This window comes from Plectropomus leopardus, chromosome 2 (genome assembly GCF_008729295.1).
Source record: "Plectropomus leopardus isolate mb chromosome 2, YSFRI_Pleo_2.0, whole genome shotgun sequence".
NCBI classification, from domain to species: Eukaryota; Metazoa; Chordata; class Actinopteri; order Perciformes; family Serranidae; genus Plectropomus; species Plectropomus leopardus.
Window position 1 is genome coordinate 31,171,893 of NC_056464.1, and position 19,987 is coordinate 31,191,879.

At 38.9% G+C, this 19,987-nt stretch overlaps 2 pseudogenes; both read left to right on the forward strand.

Moving 5' to 3' along the window:
- LOC121959422 overlaps nucleotides 1-7,135 on the forward strand; it is a 43,240-nt pseudogene extending 36,105 nt beyond the window's left edge.
- A 756-nt stretch (nucleotides 7,136-7,891) lies between these two features.
- Nucleotides 7,892-18,919, forward strand: LOC121959433 (annotated as a pseudogene).
- Nucleotides 18,920-19,987: the final 1,068 nt, after the last annotated feature.

Consider the following 19,987-nt stretch of genomic DNA (forward strand, 5'->3'; position numbering starts at 1 on the left):
GTGGGTATTGCAGGGAATGTTTAACGGATCACGTTTTTGCACACCAGGCTGGTTCTAGATCTCAACCCGGGAAGGACTCCTGGGCTTGGCCGCACCAGCCATGCGTAAGTTCCCCCTAGCCGAGGTCCAGCTGTGAGCACAAAGCAGAACTAACTCCTCTTCTACACTGTATTGTACTGTATGTTTCCTGCACTGATGTAAACCACCACCAGGCAAATTAACTGCTTCAGATCTTATTGAGAAAAAAAAGGAACAGAGGAGATAAATCCTCATATTGTTTTATGACTTGTGTTCACTGAAAAGTTCAGAAATCTCTAAATATTTTCATCAGTTTGATTTGATTTGTCAGTGAATGTAAATAAATTGATGCTATTTTGCATTTTTAAGCAACAATGAAGCAGGTGGACTTACGCCTAGCTGGTGCAAAAACACATGCTTTGACACTAACAGCTTTTCACAATACAAATCTTTTATCAGAAGTACCCATCTGCCACAAACATCTCACATGAACCTCAGATAGTTCAGCTTATTTTCTGACTGGACCATTCATTGTCTTTCAGTATCAAACCTTTTGCACAGCCTCCGTACACAAGCCTATCAGGTCCTGGACCACAACCCATACCAAGTAAGTGTGAAGTAAAATCTGTGATTGAGTTTTTGAAATGTATGAAATCAAGAATGACTGTTTTGTAAATGCTTTTGTGTTTCTGCCCTGCAGGTTATGAGCCCTTGGCACCGCCTCCTCCTCCATCTGCCACTGCAGTGCCGGTGTGGCAGGACCGGACCATCGCCTCCTCTAAGCTGCGGATGCTGGAGTACTCTGCCTTCATGGAGGTCCAGAGAGACCCAGACAACGTGAGTGAAAATTTACAAGGCTTCGCACATACACACATGGGTGGATTACTAAGCAAGGCAACAGTGGGTGTAGGCTCAGGGTCCTGAGAGGTGGGGGGGCTTGTTGGCTTCTGTTTGAAGTGACTGATAAGGTTTTCTGGTGTAAAGTCACAGTGCTCAGTTAAAAGCACAGATGCCATGATGATATTTATTGCCTCTCGTCCGAATATGAGTTTTTCAATATTGAGTATCTGCCAATAAATTCCAACACAAAATATGTTTTTCAGCCTTCATATTACAGCTACAGTACTACACACTGAAGCTACAGTCACATTTCATTACAATGCAGTAGAATTTGTAGTAATTCAGGTTTGTTTGTGTTTGTTTGTTTAACAGCAGAGTAACTGTGCTTTAAGGTATTTGAACCAGCATCTCAGGCTTTTTTGATGGTGTCCTAAAATATTTGCTAAAAGTGTGTTGTAGTATTTAATATAATATCTGTAAGGAGTATCACTGAGGGTCTGATGTGGTAGGAGGCAAGAGTCAGACATCAATTCATCTCCAGAGTGACCTAAATACTGAAGGTCAGATGCAGCAGCACCTTTGAGCTCTGGTTCACCTGCTAAATGTCACTCGAATGTGCAAGACTAAAAACATAGTCACATTTTAGGCTTTAAAAAAAGTATTTTTTGCAAAGGACAAAAAACAGAGTGAATCTTAACGTGCTGACATGCAAAGAAGTTTTGAAGAATAACAGATTTTTTTAACAGCCAGCTTATTTCCATGTGTTTAAACATGGTTAAGATGAAGTATAATTGATTTATTGAGGGAATGAGAATGTATTCAGGTGCAGTTTTGCACCAACAGCAGGACCTTCAAGCTTCTGGTTCACCTGCAGATTGTGACTGAAAAGGGCCCATTGTGTCATAATCCGTCCATACGCATGGCAACAAACATGCAATTTTGGTGATTGACAGCATCTCTGACTGCCTGGATTATCTTGATGTGGAAAACTATCCTAATGTGAGACTAAGACTCAGAACAACAGAATACTTCAGCAGTGTTTGGATCTAATGCCAGAAAGTTAACAGACGTTGCTGACGTTCTTCTCGAGGTTAACCTTGTCCTCCTTTGTCTCTCCTGTCTCTGTGCACTGCAGTACAGCAAACACCTGTTTGTCCACATTGGACAGACGAACCCCTCCTACAGCGACCCGCTCCTCGAGGCTGTCGACATTCGGCAAATCTACGACAAGTTCCCTGAGAAGAAAGGCGGGCTAAAAGAGCTTTATGAGAAAGGGCCTCAGAATGCTTTCTTCCTCGTTAAATTCTGGGTGGGTCGCTAGTTTCATATCATCATTTACCAGTTATTAGTTTTAGACTTACTTAAGTACAACCTTTTAGCTCAATGGGAGGCAAAACTGGTTCCCTTTCTGTTAAGACACAGCAATGGTTTCATAGCAAAGTAACGTATATTATCTAAAGATTATACAGAAGGTATTTCACACTGGTTTGCTTCATCATGTGCATTTCTCTTTATGTTAGAAAAAGATAGACGTCAGACATCTAGTCTCAAGATACTGGCGTATCTTCAAATGTCCTTACCACTTCACAATTCATGTCACCAATCTGAATATATCTACGTCCTCTGCAGGCGGACCTGAACAGCAGCGGCATGCAGGACGGTCCCGGTTCTTTCTACGGCGTCAGCAGTCAGTACAGCAGCCTCGAGAACATGACGATCACTGTTTCAACCAAAGTCTGCTCGTTTGGAAAGCAGGTTGTCGAGAAAGTTGAGGTAAGAACATGCACTGATCCCGTATTCTCTACTCAAACAGCTCATAAACAGTCTCCTATTTTCATGTAACTTCTTGGTGTTTTTGACTGTGCTGCAGACAGAATATGCCCGCCTGGAGGGAGGAAAGTGTGTTTACAGGATCCACCGCTCTCCTATGTGCGAGTACATGATCAACTTTATCCACAAACTCAAACACTTGCCTGAAAAATACATGATGAACAGTGTTCTTGAAAACTTCACTATCCTACAGGTAACGTGCACTTGATTTTATCGGATTGTTGATGGAATAGTTTGACTTTTCGGTTAGATTAGATGATCAATACCACTCTTGAGTCTGTATGGTCAAACGGGAACGGGAATGTTGGAGTATTCTGGGGCCGTATCACCATCTGAGAAGGATAAGTATCTGTATCTCTGCTAGCTGTTGGTCTAATCATCGTTATTATGTGTTAGGCCTGTAGAGTAGACAACTTGTTACAGATTAGTTATGGATGTTTATCTGGTGTTTGGCATTAGCACCTACCATTAGCGCCCTTTGCAGCAGCTGGGTTCAAATACCTGCGGTCCTTTGCTACAAATCACCCCCCCCTCTCTCCCACCTTTCCTATCTACCAGCTGTCCTATCAATAAAGGAACCCCCCACATACAGACACACACACACACACACACACACACACACACATATACATATACACACCCTTGGAGCAACAGAGCGTTGCCAAGCAGACTGAATGTGCGTTTAACGCAATGATTCGTTAACTCATAAAGAAATAGAACGTTTTATTTTCATTTTAGTGTGGAGCATCAACTTGGATTTATGAATGCATCCCATATATTTCTAACATTTGGTGTTTTCACAAAGAACCGTGGACGGCACCACACTGACTTACCCTTCCTATTAAAATTCCTTAGGTAAAGGTACAGCTGGCAGCCGCTTAGCCTAGCTTAGCATAAAGAATGGAAAGAGTGGGTAACAGCTAGCCCGGCACATTTTATACTGTTTTTGAAAGGATTAAATTATATATATATATATGTATATTCTAGATATAATGTGTTAATTAATGAGAGAACTACTACTGCCAATATTATTAATTATACTTCCACTATTATTGTACACATCATTGTTATTGCCATATACATAAGCTGCAATATTTGCATGTAATATTACATGCTATCAGAAAATATATTTATTACTGTTGTTACATGTTATGTTATTGTTCCTATTATTGTCACCAAACTGTTTGTCTAACAAAAGAACGAGTGATCATGTGTTTGTTACTGCTGTGATGCCAAACAGACTGTCTCATGTTTCTCTCCTGACATTTTCTCTCTGTCTCTCAGGTGGTGACAAATCGCGACACCCAGGAGACCTTGCTCTGTATAGCGTTTGTTTTTGAGGTTTCCACAAGTGAACATGGAGCTCAGTATCACGTCTACAGACTTGTTAAAGACTAACAGCTCTTCAGGGAGGTTTTGGAAAAGCCAGACAAAAGCGTGACACAATCTCTCTTCAGCCAGCTCAACCATCCAGGAAAAAAACAAAAACATTCAAACAATGCCAGACCGGACTAACGCGGACACATTTTTACGCTTTAAAAAGAAAAGTCTCATTTGCAAGGAAAAAATGAGCGAATCTCAACGTGCCGACAAAGAAATTTTGAAGAATTATGGATTTTTCAAACAACCAGCTATTTTCCATGTGTTTAAACATGCTTTAGATGAAGTGGGTCACCTTTGCCGAGGTAATCGATGGAGCTTGAAATGTTTTATTGAGGGAACGAGAATGTGTTTGAAAAGACTCTCATAATATCGACGGAGGATCACACTCTGAGCAATAAGAGAAGTGAATATTAGATTGAAGAATTAGAGAGAGAACAGGACCACGGAAGGGCAAAACCAGAGCCAGGTGGTGTTGTTGCAGTAGGTTTGTTAGGAAAGCAAGTGCCTTTTCTCCAAAGATTTTATCATTGCCTGCCACTTTGGATCGCCTTTTTTTTTTTTTTTTACTACCTCTTGTTTTTAGATGAACAGAAAATACACATGCATTTTGTCCAAAAAAAAGATTGGAGAGAACCCTTGACATCTTAAGAGGCGGTTGTTTGTATTTGAGCACACAGAGGAACGGGACGGGATAACTGATTTACATGTAGCCTGTTTTTTACAAAAAAGATTGTCCCAAGTTTTTACAGTCCAGTGTATAGGGAGAAGGTTTATTGTGTTACCGTACTATTTAGGTTCTGCTTTTTAAAAAACGTTTTCTTACACGATTTAAAAATCAGGTCTTACAAGCATCTACAACACGTTCTCATCCCAAGTTGTCAAATACTGCAGCTCTGTCACTAGAGCAACACGTCAGAATATGACATGCAAGGTACCCTCCTGCGTCAGATTTGGATGTTCAGGGACAGTGTGTCATTTTTTCCATTCTTTGCATAAATTGTGTCTTTTCAAAATAATCTTCACCAGACCGTCGTCTGGTTCACAAATTTTCAGTCTCTAGAAACCCTGTTTAGACCTGGCATCAACATGTGTCTTGGGTGATATGAACACAACTGGATGGCGTAGGGTGGGTCATTACCTTTGCTATCCCAGGGTTTGCAAATTTGTGCCTAGTTTGTATAATAGGGCCATGAAGAGTACCTCTTTTTTTAAGTACTTTTATTAAAGTTTTTATACTGTATTTAGTACAACAAAAACAGAAAACAAGTAAGGTAAAATATAGAACATTCATAGCAGGGTATCATCTTAATAAAACTTCTAAGATAGGACAACATTTTGAGTGTTTTTAAAAGTCTAAAATAAATAATCAGGGAGTGAAAATTCTACCTATACAATTATTTATGGTCCACAAGAAAAAAAAGAGAAACAGCAAATGGAAATATACATAATTATGTCGTCATCAAAGTTGAGAGACAAGTAGATTTTTTTCCCCTTCTAGAAATGTCATAAAACACCCCCATATCTTAACAAATGTAAAATATTTACCCTTAACTATACTATACTTGTGAGTTTTTCAAGGTCAGTAGAGAGTGGCAGACCTGCGCGCCAGGCTTGTAAACTCAGTCTGGTGGTCGATTTTCAGGGTTTGGCTGTGGTGTGCTTTGCTTGTAGTAAACAGTAGCGAGTCATTTTCTTATCTGCCTTGCTTAGTTTACTATTTACATTGAAAGCCATGAAGGGTACCTCTGTGCGTCAGTGTCTGACACCGACTTACAATGATAAAGCGACAGTATCGGACAAGTTTGGGGTGAGAACGAGCGTCTATCTATAACTGACTTTTGACACTAGGGATGCCTTGTACCATTGCTCGCCTGACAAAAAGCCAGGGCTTTGCCATCCTTGCGAGATCCCCTGTTATTTCTCTCTGTTTTGAAGACGTGTGCTTGGTTGCACTTAAAAGATCAAGAAGGGGGAGGTGAAGCAACAGCAGTGCTTATTTTCTGCCTTGAGTTATGTAGCCTAATTGAATTTCTGTACTGTGAGTCAGTGGATGCTAAAGGAATATGTGTTACATAGGAGTTTGTTTTTTTCTGGGGGGGGGGGGGCATTTCTGTTCATATTTGTGATCAAGTAACTCAGCACAGAGACTATGGTGTAAGTGGAGAGAAGTTAATCACTGTTTCTTTTGTTTAAAAAAGAGATCGTATGCTGTGAAGTCGTTTGCTTCACCCTTCTCTGTTGTGATGTTTGGAGAAGCTGCATCTGTTGATAAAAGTTCAGTTTTGATATTTAAGACGATTCTTTCACATGAAATAACTTTGAAGTAATTGTCTTGAATGCGAGCTGTTGTCTCTGTGCTGCAGAGTATGACCATTGATTGTTATTTATATTGTGGAAAAGAAATACTGGGAGGGCAGGGTGGGGTACTGGAGATGTATTGATCATTTTCCACTGTGATGGAGATGTTTTTAAGTATTGCAGGACTCATATTAGAGACAGGAGAACTGTCATCCCACGGATCCTGCTAGACGAGTGTCTACTCTGTGTGGTTCACTGGACAATTTTGCTATAAAAGTTCAAATTTTTAACATATTGTACGGCGGAATAATTGCACCTGGCTTTGAATGTTTCACAAGCTAGATACAATAACACTCCTCCTCCAGCAGGTTTTTCAATTTATCTTTTATACAGACATTTTTTTCGCCATTATCAAGATTAATGTTTTGTTTTGATTCTGTTGTCTTTTGACTTTCAGTGTTTGCCATATGCTTCACTGAAAATAATGTGTGATTGTGCTGATATTGATAATTAATAATGAGATATCTAATGTATCATATTCTGAATGGTGTGGGCAGTTTCCTTTGTTTTTGTTTTTGTTTTTTGTTTTTTTTTTGGTTTAAGGTGGTTTACTGTTGTCTTTGTTACCATTGTGCATTGCAATTTTATACTTCAAAGTAGAGGTTGGACTATGTAATCAAACAAATGTATCTAACAATAAAAGACGCATGGTGCCTTTGGGGCCATTTTTTCCCCAGAAAAACTATTAAACATGTTTGTAAATTTGTTTTGTCCACGACGGTTCTTTTCAAAGCAAAGGGTCCCAAGTGTTGCACCAAATTCTGCGACCAGATTAGAAATGTCAGCTGTTGCCTCTGCAAATACTCTTATTATATGTTAATCCTCTAGCGTCACAGAATATGAAGTGTCAGGTATTTTGGTACATACTGCATACTGGGAAGCCTAACTTTACTTTTGATACTTTACTTTATTGAGATTTTTACAAGAACTGTAAGGGATCGTACATTAGCCAAAGTTTGTCTGTGTGTTCCCTTCCCCTCCACTTGCTACCCAACCCACCTTCAAGTCTCTTAAGTCATCGATCTGGGCACTGTACACAAATGAAAATACAAAAACAATTTTAAAAACACAAACAAGTGGAAATACTTTTTATATTCGAGCACTTTTTGCTGATACTGCTTATATTATTTTATTAATAGTCCTTGAATTACCTTTTCTTGCCCCTGCTCAGCGTTTGTCTGAGAGAACTTCACCTCCCAGAAGTGTTTGCGACCGAGTCGGAAATGAAACCGGAAACGAATTGAACGCTCCATAATCAAATTTATCACAAAATATATTATTGTTTATTTAAAATCGTGTTTTTTAAAGTAAATTATTTAATTTTACTACTCACTCCAATAAAATGTGTTTTACTTGTATTTTAAGATGGTCCTTTCGCTAAATACCGGATGCGACACAAATTCCTATTTTATTTTGAAGGACAAATACACCCGGAACTCATCACAGTGGTTTTGATGTCCCTCCTGACTTCACGCCGGTAGAAGAAGCACGGAGCAATGGAAGCGGCCAAACACCGCTAATTTCGTGTTTGTTGTCCGATTATGCGGAACAACAACCGACTATGATAATAAATTACAAGAATTACAACAAAAGTTAGCTAGCTAGCACGCTAACAGGAAGTGTTTGGGTTCAAAAGCCCAAACTAACGTTACGACACTAACGGTTAAACGGTCCGGTTAACTTCAGCTGACGCCAACAGGTTCGTTAGGTGAGTAGAAATAGCTGTTAAATAAATAAACCGGCCCGGTAACGAGTCAACAGAAACCGGAGCCGCTCAGACTAACGTTAGTCAAATGGCTAATTAGCTTGAGTTGTTAGCAGCTGTGTGAAGCGGGTTACCTGTCGCGATTAACGGTCGAATATTACAGCTAACATGACAGTGGAGGTGACTGTTTTTACGGTTTCATCAAAAACTCCTTTAACAAAACACCTAAACAAACAGATGTAGCATCAGCTTAAACTTTATCCACCTTGTGTACCAGCTAACGTGACCCTGGCTTTGCATTTCATGTCCCAAAACACCATCAAATCACGAGAATGTATCATAATATTTGATGCAGTACTTACATGTTTTTGAAAGAGTTTCAAGGAAGCATGAGCAGCTAATGTTTAAAACAGATTAGGGGATTGACAGATTATTATTATGGGACCGATATTTTGCATTTTTAAGATAATCTGTGTAGGCGTTTTATTTTAATGATCGTAGATGAAAATAATTACTGAAAAAGTGTGCCTGTTACACTCAAACAACACCAGGGAAGGCAGTCTGCAACACATGCAAAGACCGTGTCATCATTTGATGAATATTTACTTTGTAAAACCTCAGTGAGATATTTTTATTTATTTATTTTTTATTTAAATTTTCACTCGACTTTATAAACAAACAACTTGCTGTAATATCATGTTGAAAGTTTCAGTTTTGAGTAAACATTTGCTAAAAGCATTTAAACAAAGTTTTGTGTCGGAGTTTGTTATCTTCCAAATTCCAGATTTGGAAAGAAATATTTTATTTTTTATCGTAAATGCATATCTGTTTTAAATATTGTTTGTCATACTCATAAACTTCTAATGATCGGTATAGGTATGGGCCCTGAAAAACCAATATCAGTTGACCCTTAAACAGATGTTTTATTAAATGGCCTCAATATAAAGAATAACAAATATAATTTTTTTTCAGCTTCTCGATACAGACATTTTTAAAACATTAACTGAAAATCAATCTCTACTTTACTATAACAATTATTTAGTCAGCAGTGAGCTCAATTAATTGTATTTCAAAATATTGCACTTTATATATCCAACAAATAATCTCTCTGAATCCTGTGTATTTTGTAACACTGGCACAGAAACAATTAATCATTTTTTTCCTATGAATTCACATATTTTTAAATATCATGGATTGATGTTGAACATCATACGGAGCCAGGATTAATTTACAGAGAAATTATTTGATCAGAGATCAAATTTTTGTTTTGAATCTTTCATTTTATACTGAAAGTTTTTCCATGAATGCAAATGGTCTGAAAACCAGGAAACCCAATATCCACCACTTCAAACATGAACAGAAACTGTACTTTGGGACACTAAAGGGACTGACAAATCCAAAAGTCACCAAGAATATTGGTATTTACAATGCCTTAAAAACCTCCTTTTCATTTTTATTTACATTTCATGTACTCCTTTTGTTCTTTGTTACTCTATCTACTATCCTTTTGCAATGTTTTATGAAAATTAAATTAAGGAACCCCATCAAACAACTGTAAATTTGGGTCACCTGTAGCATAGTCTGAACTAATTTGACTGTTTAAGACTGCGCAGGACACATGCAGGCTGTTAACATGACAAAATGTCATCTGCTTTTAAGATCAGTGTCAGGAAGTTTATCCTCACTTCAAGTCAATAATACATTAAGCAACAGCTGTTACCTGGCAACGACATCGACTGTCAGTGCACTCCCTTATGAATAAACACGCAAATGCTTTATACAACTTTAAGTTAATGTTTAGCCTTGGAATTGCAAAGAAATGCTTAATGTCTTTCATGCTGTTTGCTTTCTCTGTGTTGACACACAGTAAACAGCCAGTTTTACCTCTGTCACTGAAGTCCCTTGATTCTTTTCACTGCCTGGCTGCTTCCCTCTTATTCTCTCCAGACAGAGCAAAGCCATGTCAGCACTCTGCGTGGGGCCGGGTTTTGTTGCACTCCCAGGAGAGAGGAGGCAATTCATTCACCTCTTTACTTTGTCTCTTTGTCGCAGAATTTGACATTTCCCCACTGCATGGCACAGTGAGGCCTGTCAGGGTCAGCTCAGTTGCAACAGATTATTTAAACACAATTAGTTGCTTATTTTCATATTTGAGTATACCCTTAAAAATGCCAAATCATTATTTCAGTGTACAGATTTCATAGTCTATTAATATCTCATTAAGTATTCCAGAGGAAAAAAAAAATAGATTTGTTTGCCATGAGTGAAGAAAGCTCCAAAATTTGCTGAATCCTTGAAATAATAAGGCCAAAAGCTGGAGCTAACAGTCAGGCTGCAGTCTGCTTAGTTTGCACTTTTGGCACTTAGTGTGCAGTTTTTCATGATTATTCTTTAGGCCTTTTACCACATGTTGTTCTTCCTGAGACATGTGATTTTAAGCTTTCTCGGGTCATAAAGTTTTTATTTAAGGAACTCGATTCATACGTGTTCGGGATGGGAATCATCAGAGGCCCCATGATGCAATACCACCACAATACGCAAGTCATGATACCACATTGTTGCCTTTTTAAACCTGTTATGATATGCAGAGAATTGTGATAAAATACATTCAAAGTTATTATTTTATCATTACTGTAAATTATGTCAACATCTGTTTTAGATGAATAGACAAAGTTTTCAGTCTGTTCATCTCACTATAATCAGCAGTGGACTAAAAGAGCTTCTACTTGTATTGTTGTAGTAGGCTACCCAAAGTTTGATTTCTATTTGCAATTTTAATATTTTTAGTAATAGAAGAATTTTAGAAATAGAAAATCGATACTTTGCTTCATTTAATTAAACAATTTTACCACACACAATATTGCATAAGATTAAAGATTAAACTTAATTTATCCCCTGGGCATTGCCGTGCAGCAGTCGCAATTCAAAGCTAGAATAGTGCAGATACAAAGTTTGCAATATACAAGGACTAGATTAACATAGTAGTAAAAGGAAATGTATAGTAAATATAAAATACAATATATATCAAATACAATCTAAATATAAACCAGATATTAGTAAGGCACCAAATATAAGAACAAACTATCTAACAGTGAGGTGCAAAATATAACAAAATAGGTCAAATTAAGGTGCAAACAGTATAGTAAAAAAATTGTGCAGTACCATTATATACAATATATACTATGTCACAACTTAGTATGGTTGCTTATGAATATGTTGACTGATCTGAGGTGCTTTGTGTACATGCCACCTAATGTCTCCAGTTTGGGGAAAAAATAACCAAAACTGACATCTGAGTTCAGCTTCTAACAACAATAATTTGTGTGTTTCACATCAGGAGCTGTTCCCGTCATCTCTTCTGATCTGAAACGCCATCATCACATCTACCGAGCTCCCAGCATGGCTAACACAGACTCTGTCAATGTTCGGGTCCTCTCTCTGAACTGCTGGTCAGTGTCTGTAGTTTGTCGCGTTTCCTAACGCATTAGAATTTTGTTTTGACACATGTACACAAAAACACAGTGTCCTTACTGGCTCTGTTTCATTTTTCAGGGGAATCCGGTACCTCAGCAAACACTGTCTTCAGCGCTATGCCATGATTGGAGACATGTTGTGCAAGGAAGAGCACGATATTGTCTTACTGCAAGAGGTCGGTGGAAGTCATCTTGCAAAGTTATTGAGTTGTCAAAGTTATTAAGAGTCACTAATCTGATCTGTGCTCAGTGAATTTTTTTCTGCTATGAAGACCAACCTTGAGTCATAAATCTTCTTGTAAATTGTATGAACAATATTAATAATGCAGAGATGGTTCTAATTTTAAAGTGACGTTATGATTTCTCTTTCAGGTGTGGAGTGAGAAAGATTACCTCTCATTGAAAAAGAAACTTGCCTGCAGTCATCCTCACTCTCATTACTTCAAAAGGTAACGTTTTCACTCTCACCCCAAGTTTGCTGAGCAATCTTTTCTGAACCTTTTACCTTCGGACGTCTTTCAGTCTGTGATTAATATTCATGAGTAAGTTGTCATATTTTCAAAAGGCTCCTGAAGTGCCCTTCTGTCTAAAAAATGTACTTGCATGGCATTGATCCAAAGACCCCTTAACTGAATCCTCAGCACCACCTAAAGGATTAACTTTTGCAGCTTAATTCTGTGTTGACCTCCATACCAAAGCATAAGACTGAGATTAATCAAAGGCCCTACCTTTCTAATCCCCACTGCAGCTCACAAAAATGTCAACTCTTGTAGATAAGTTCTCACATCTACTACAGATAATACATGCTTACTAAAGAATAATGTAGATCTACATTGAAACCAGGGGCGTGACTTCTTTTCTTCAGACAGTTGGGTACCGCTGAACGTTGTGTGTGAAGTGTGAAGTTTCTGCTCATGACTGTTTTTTTTCTTCTCATTCTTCAGCGGAGTCATAGGCAGCGGACTGGCCCTTTTCTCTCAAAACACAGAATCCATGATACATTTCTTTTTCGCTACTCACTGAACGGTTATCCATACATGGTAAGTCTGGAGAGTCTGACACACAGAGAGTTTTTGTACTGTGTTTTAAATATGACCTGAAGAAACTGAAGAACAGTAAACAGTAGGAGATAATCTCACTGTTTCCCAAAAAGAGTATACACAGCTTTATTCTGCACTTTTACACAAGTTACAGCTGCTTCACCAAAGACATAAAACCAAGAGTGGCATTGTCTAATAAAATGTAAATGAGATTAAAATAAAGAGCCATTGAACAGATACAACAAAGGCAGTAAAAGAAAGGAATGAAAACTTTTTTTTATAGGTCTGTACCAAATGTCAGTTCTTTTTCAACAGAAGCTCAAGGTCTTCAAATGAAGCTTCGAATGTGGTTTGTCATATTTTATGACATCATCCAAAAATAACAAACAAAGCCCTCAATTTGAATAGAGTGATTCATCTGATAATTTAATAATTTAAATACTTAATTTATGTGCTGCTACATTGTTATACATTGTTATTGTTATATTCCAAATTCTAAATATTAACATTTTAATTTTTATTGTAAATGCATCACGGTTCCAAACTAGTAATAATCAGTATCTGTATCGGCACTAAAAATACAATATCGGATGACCAATACTTCAAACTATTCAGTGAAGCCCTAGTTCTTCAAAGAGTTTTAAACAAATATTAAGAGCGAGTTAGCCCAATCTCCTCCAGCAGTTGGTTCTGGAGTCATGAAGTAGTGACCGCAAAGGCCAGATGTCCTCTCAGGAAACCTCAGGCTGCGTTTAGGCTGTTATGGAGATAGTGAGTCAGTAATATAGCGAGGATAAAGCACCACACGTCGTCCAGGCTAACGTTAATCTCAAAATGCAGATTCACCAACCAGTGTAAAGATGGACTGACAGTTAGACATCATCCCTTATATGCAATTCTTTAAGTGTTACAACCTTTCTCTGCAGAACGGCATTCCTCATTTCTGTCTTATTGTATTTTTCGTAATATTAAGGCTCACCATGGAGACTGGTTTGGAGGTAAAGCTGTCGGGATGGCCGTCTTAAACATTGGCAACTTGACTGCTAACGTCTACGTGACTCATGTAAGTTTTCCTAACACCACCTCTCAGCCCTTGTGCATATTATATTCAGGTATTGATCACTGTGCTGTTGTCTCTGTGTATTGATTTCAGCTGCATGCAGAGTACTGCAGAGACAAGGACTCTTATCTACCTCACAGAGTGGTTCAGGCCTGGGAGCTGACGCAGTTCATTCGGTATGGTGTCTTTGTTATTTCTGCACAGAGTGTGAGCCTCTGTGTGTTTACTCTGGTGTTTATTTGCATATTTATCACAGGTGAACCTCGCCTGTTTGTATTTGGAGTTGCTGAAGTGTCAAAGCAACACTACAGTGCCTGACAATATTCCTAATTAGTAGTTATTTTTTAATGAAGTTTCATTTTGTTACCTGACGTTGGTAATAATGTATTTTTCTGTGCCTGTTAGCCACACATCAGCTGGAGCAGATGTGGTGATCCTAGGTGGTGACCTCAACATGCACCCTCAGGACCTCGGCAACAGACTACTGAGGTCTTACACTGGACTCCAAGACTCTTATTTAGAGACCACTAAATTTGATGTAGGTAGTGACTAAGCTATCAGAATGACTTTGTTTGCTAAAAATACAGCCAGGAAATTACTGTTTTTTTATCAGGGATTTTATCCCTGTAAATTTGGCCATAAGTCATATTTGTTAAGGCAACTTTTTACATTAAAAATATATATATATATATATATATATATTTTTTTTATTTTATAAGGTCTGTGGTAAAATATGGGCAACACACACTCTAACTCCCAATTTGTCAACTAGAACAGCTTGCTCAACTATGCCTCAAACTATGATGCTCTAGCAACACCTCTAACATTAGTTTCTGGACATATTAGTTTCTGTGTCAGTTTCACTCGTTACACACTACAGTGTCTTGAAAATAACCTTTAGTCTTTTCAGGAACTGTAGGTATTGCCACCAAAACTACTTTAGGTTTAGAAAAATGATCATGGGCTAAAATAAGTATGTTTCTCACAGTAACTTGACAAGTATGTGACTTGATGACCTTGTCACGTGATGATTTTGTCTTGTGTAACGTTGTTGAATTAACTCAAGTTGGTTTGACACAAACAGCAGTGAAAGTCCAAGTTTGACCCATCCAACACCCTTTCCTCACACACTACCCAGACTTTCACACTCTTTTTACTACGTTATTGACGCGGATAGTATTTAATTGGAGTTAGAAAGCCCACTGCGTCTCATACATACATATTTTTACCTAAAAACAGTCTGTCACAAACACTTCTGTAAGTACACTTGTCCAGAAAACTGTAATTCAGCCGAGTCATCATTGTGGCCACTTATCTTAAGAAGTGAGCTCGTAAATAAAATGTCATCGTAACGGTTTGAAATAATGGTCAAGATTATGAAAACAAGAGCCTTGCTGTAGATATTTTTTAAAGGAATTTTCCTTTTCAATTGTTATATTATTTTATAAATGTTAGAAATTATTTTCCTGTTGCAGGGATGTGAGGATGGTATGACCCTCATAGCCGACAACCCTTTTATCAACAAAAAGGAGCTTTGTCCCTTTGACAAGGGAATTCGAATCGACTACATCCTGTTCAAGGTGTGTGGAAGCTTTGTATTGTCACACCTGCTGTATTTATATCCCCTCGTGCTGACAGCACGATGTCAGAGACTCACAAAGTGTATCAACACCCCCCCGTTTGTTTGTTTTTTAATTCCCAGGGTTCTTCCAAAACAGACATGTATTGTGATTTCATGTCCACCACCAAAGGCTCCGTCCCTGATCACCCATTCCCGTACTCCGACCACGAGGCTCTGACGGCTGGATTTAGGATGGAGACACACACTCCAACTGAGACAGGAAGTGACAGGCAACCAAAGAATCAGGACTGTGCTGCAGGTATGTTTACTGAACATGTTAGCTGGGCGACTCTGGGGATTCCAGTGTCAGCAGATTTTTGTTGGTCAGTGGCGCAATTGCAGTGCGACAACACTGCGCCTGACCTAGAGCTTAGATTGGGCCCAAAAAATCTGTCACGACCTTATATGAACGACCCGAGCTCAACCCACGGTAGCAGTTTTAGGCCCAAGCCGGTTTTAAAACTCAAATTTGTATTGTAAAAATAGGCCTATCATATATTGCATTGCATTGCATTATAATTTTTTTTTTATATGAAAACTTGTATAATGAGCTGAGGGCTGGCATGTTTCTTTGCACTACTACTAGTATGTAGTAAAACTCTTGCCAAATTGTCATTTAAGCACGAGACAGTTCACAACAGTTTCATAAAAATAAATACATAAGTAAAAATTAATCTGGCGAGGACCCAACCCAATTCAAACCTGAGAAAATAGTGAGAAATTACAGTCCAGCCCTGCAAAAACCAGGCTGGTCAGGTATTGCCCAATCCGGTTCAGGCAGAGAATCAAAGCTCTAGCCTGACCACACCTCATTTTAAAATCTACATGCCCTTGGCCACTCAGATTGGCGCAAGTTCATTTGCTACTTCCACAACATGAACGTAGGTCAGAAACGAATGAAAACTGCATCAGTTGGAATCTAGCAAAAACAGATGCACTGTGCTGTGCAGCGCTGTGCGCTGGGTGTAAGACAGGGCCCATAGGCCTTACTGGGAACCACTACAACGAAGAAAAAAATGAAAGTCATCCGGAGAGTAAGACACTGTTAAAGCTCATCATATGCGCTGTCGTATTGTCAGCTACAGGTAGGTGCTGTCATTCTCTTCTGTCTAGTCCAAGTGAATGTCCACGTCTCTCACAAACCACATCCATTAACTTTTTCACGGTTAAAATGCCGTCAAGAACTATGAGTTAAATTAACAAGGTATTCAGTGAAAATTTAATATTATTTTGTCATTTTAATCCCAGTTGATTGGAGCTGATAGCTGCTACTAGAGCCTCCCTTTTTCACACTTCACCGCTCACCTTGTATTGAACGCACCCTTATTGCTCGTGTTTAAGTTAAACATTGATCAACTCTTGCAACATTATTGACTCTCTGTCTCATCGGTTTCACAGCATCAGGGAAGGTGGCCGAGTTGGTGGACATCGTAACGGAGGCTCGTACCGAAGTCAAAGTGGGCCTGCACTGTGCTGAGAGGATGCGCTACACGGCAACACGCACAGGAGTGATGGGGTTGGCTCTGCTGTTTCTGGAGCTGGCCATCGCCGCCGTGCCCTGGTTGGCTCTGGGAGCAGAGCAACCTTTCCCTCGTACCTCCTTCTACCTGCTGGCTGCATTGTGCTTTGCCATCCTGCTGACCACCGCCATGCTGTACATCTTCTACACCATGGAGCTGAAATCTCTTCAGGGGGCTGAAGACCAGATGAGGCTGGCTATCGGAAGTCTGCAGGAGAAGCTCAGGGGTTTTCCTTTGGCTCAGCCGCATAACGCCCAGCGGAGGCCCCCAGAGGGTCACGAGCCCAGCGCCTTTGACCCAGAGGAATAATGCCGGAGCCAACTGGGTAAAAGTGGGCTCACTGGAGAGAAGCCTGTGAAGCGAGCTTTAAGATGAATGTTTGAAGGAGACTTCCTCCTCTGAATGTGTTTTATGCTCTTGAGATTTAGTACTGCAGAATGACGGAGGACGTTTCTGAAAGTAGTGCAGGACACATGCTTTGACCTTTTTTTATACTTTTTATATACTCATCTTTTAGCCTTTTTTACCCCTAGATTTCCCTCTATGGACCTCAGCAAACACACTTCCTCTTACACAGTCTGATACTTCTGTGCTGCTGCTGTTCTCAAACGTCTTAAACTTGACCGTTTTCTTAAACTTGACCGTGTTTCTTAAACGTAAAGCCCGACCTGCATTCCTTCCACCTATAGTTACAGCGGGACCAGTTTGTGTTTTAAATTTCATCACTCCCCCTTTTGTGATTTGGCGAGTCCACCAAATAATCAGAGACGACCCAGACACCTTATTGATTTACCTAAAGTTCCAGTGTGTAGGATTTAGAGGGATATATTGGCAGAAATTGAATATAATAAGTATGTTTTCTGTATTCGATGATCACCTGAAAAGAAGGTAGTTGTGTTTTTGTCACCTTTAGAGTGAGGTGTTTATATCTACATAGGGAGCAGGTCGTCATCCACAGAGTCCACCATGTTGCAATGCCGTGTTTCTACAGTAGCCTAGAGTGGGCAAATCAAGCACTTTTGAATCGGCCTCTGCTCCGCGACAAGCTGAACAGCATTGGAGAAACACTGATTTTTAACCCGAAACTGCTTTATTCAGTGTTTTTACTAGTTTAAATCAGCAGGTCCGATGTTTTGGAGAGAGGGAGACCTCTGTGGATAATTCAGCTCCCAGTAAAAAGCTCCGCAACATCTGCTTCTTAAGATATCAGAGAAAAAAGGTGAGCACATTATAGCAGGTGCTGTGTTAGCGGCCTGTCTTTGACGAGCCGAACTGCTTCTGAGAAACATTGATTTGTAACGTGACACTGCTGTATTCAGTGTTTTTATGGGTTTTAATCTCCTGGTCAATCTGAGTGTTTCCCGCAGAATTAGAATCTATGTGTGGCGGTCGCTGACTAAATCCTACACGTTTCTCCTTTATAGAAAAAAAACACACTTATGTGTCCACTGCATGGAAGATACAGACACTCTGGATTTTGCAAGTTTACATTTTTGGTTCATAGCATTTTTTTCTCTGCAGGTCAGATTGTTGAAAGCTTTCAGAAGCACTTAAAACATTTTTTTAGAATACCGTAGAAAAGGGACAAACTTTATCCACGTGTTTCATGTTAACCATCTTTCACTGGAAATTTTTTTTTGTTAGAGGCAGTCAACACTCCTATTTCCCAAAGCGTAGCAATGATAATACACTGAAGATATTGTGTCATTTAAACGTATAACTTTGACCCGACTCTATCATATGAATAACTTTAAAATGAAACACCATGTACTGTAGAAACTTAAAAATCCTTAATATATACTTAGTGTGCAGTGCACTTAGTTCACTAACCAGATGAACCACTTTCTATTATGTAAGATAAGAAATTACCTAATGATCCATATCGCTGTGAAACAGTGTGATGACTCAGCAAACAATGACTGATTATTTTTACACTTCTTTCACTGTGATGGTAGAATACTTGTAAATTTTATGAAATAGGATTTAAATTTAAACCTGATGTTCATTTCAATAGAAAATTGTGATGGGCATGACTCTGAAAGCAATAATAAAGACTTTTTACTCACGCTTCCCTTTGGCTCGGGATAAATGTGACAATTCTCACTTGTTCACAACAAATCCACCTGTTCACCACTAGAGAGCAACATAAGTACGCGTGTCAGACAAACTCTCAAGTGCCATCACTGAACACCAAAGTGGATCTTCACTAGCGACTATAAAACAAAGGTGACAGAGCGTGTAAGGGGAGGTGGCAGCCAAATTTCCCAGATCATACCTGCTAGATGACACAGGTACATGGGTGTGGTACTTTTATCTGGTAATTTTATCTGTTCCCATGGCAAACACCAATGGGTTTAACTCACAGCAGGAACAATTTTTACCATTATATTTAGTGCCATTACCTGCAACAAAATCAACACCAGTAAGATGGTAGAGTTACAGACACAATGAATACGTATGCTGTATGTAAATCAGGCCACACTACACCAAATGCAAATAAGCCTAAAGCTATAAGTGGGGTTTTTTTTCAGACACCAAAATCAAGCATTGAATTTTTACAAAAGATTAAGTGTTTTTGCTGGAAGGTGAGAATAATGAAATTGTGCAGTTTTACTAAACAGGACTGAATTGAGGACTTGTTTGGAGTGTCCCGGTGACATATTCGGTGGATGACCCAAGCAGCTCCTTCTGCACACCCCGCCCCTTCTTTGTGACAATATCAGTAAGTATGTCACTTTTCTGTCTACTTAGTAAGCTGCTTTTGAATTTTTCATCAAGCATTTTCAACAAAAGTCATGTATTCATTACTTACACAATATTTAAGTCAAGTTATAGTAGGTGTAATGAACTCGTCCTTGCAAATATTTTACCTGCATCCTGTCCTTTTATATGTTTCAGCGTTGTTACGAAATAATTGAATGAAGCTAATTGCCTTTTTTTTTCTTGCAGCATTAAGTGATGATGTCATTTTCCAGTTCTTGCACCACTGGCAGGTAAGCAGGTGAACATGCACAGTGAACAGGTCTGAACTCTGATCTAGTGGAGGGTATAACTCACTTTTACTTGTCACTTCACTGGTGTATTTGCAATCTATATTTCCACCTCTCGTGTTAGTTTTTTCCTTATTTGTCCCAAAATA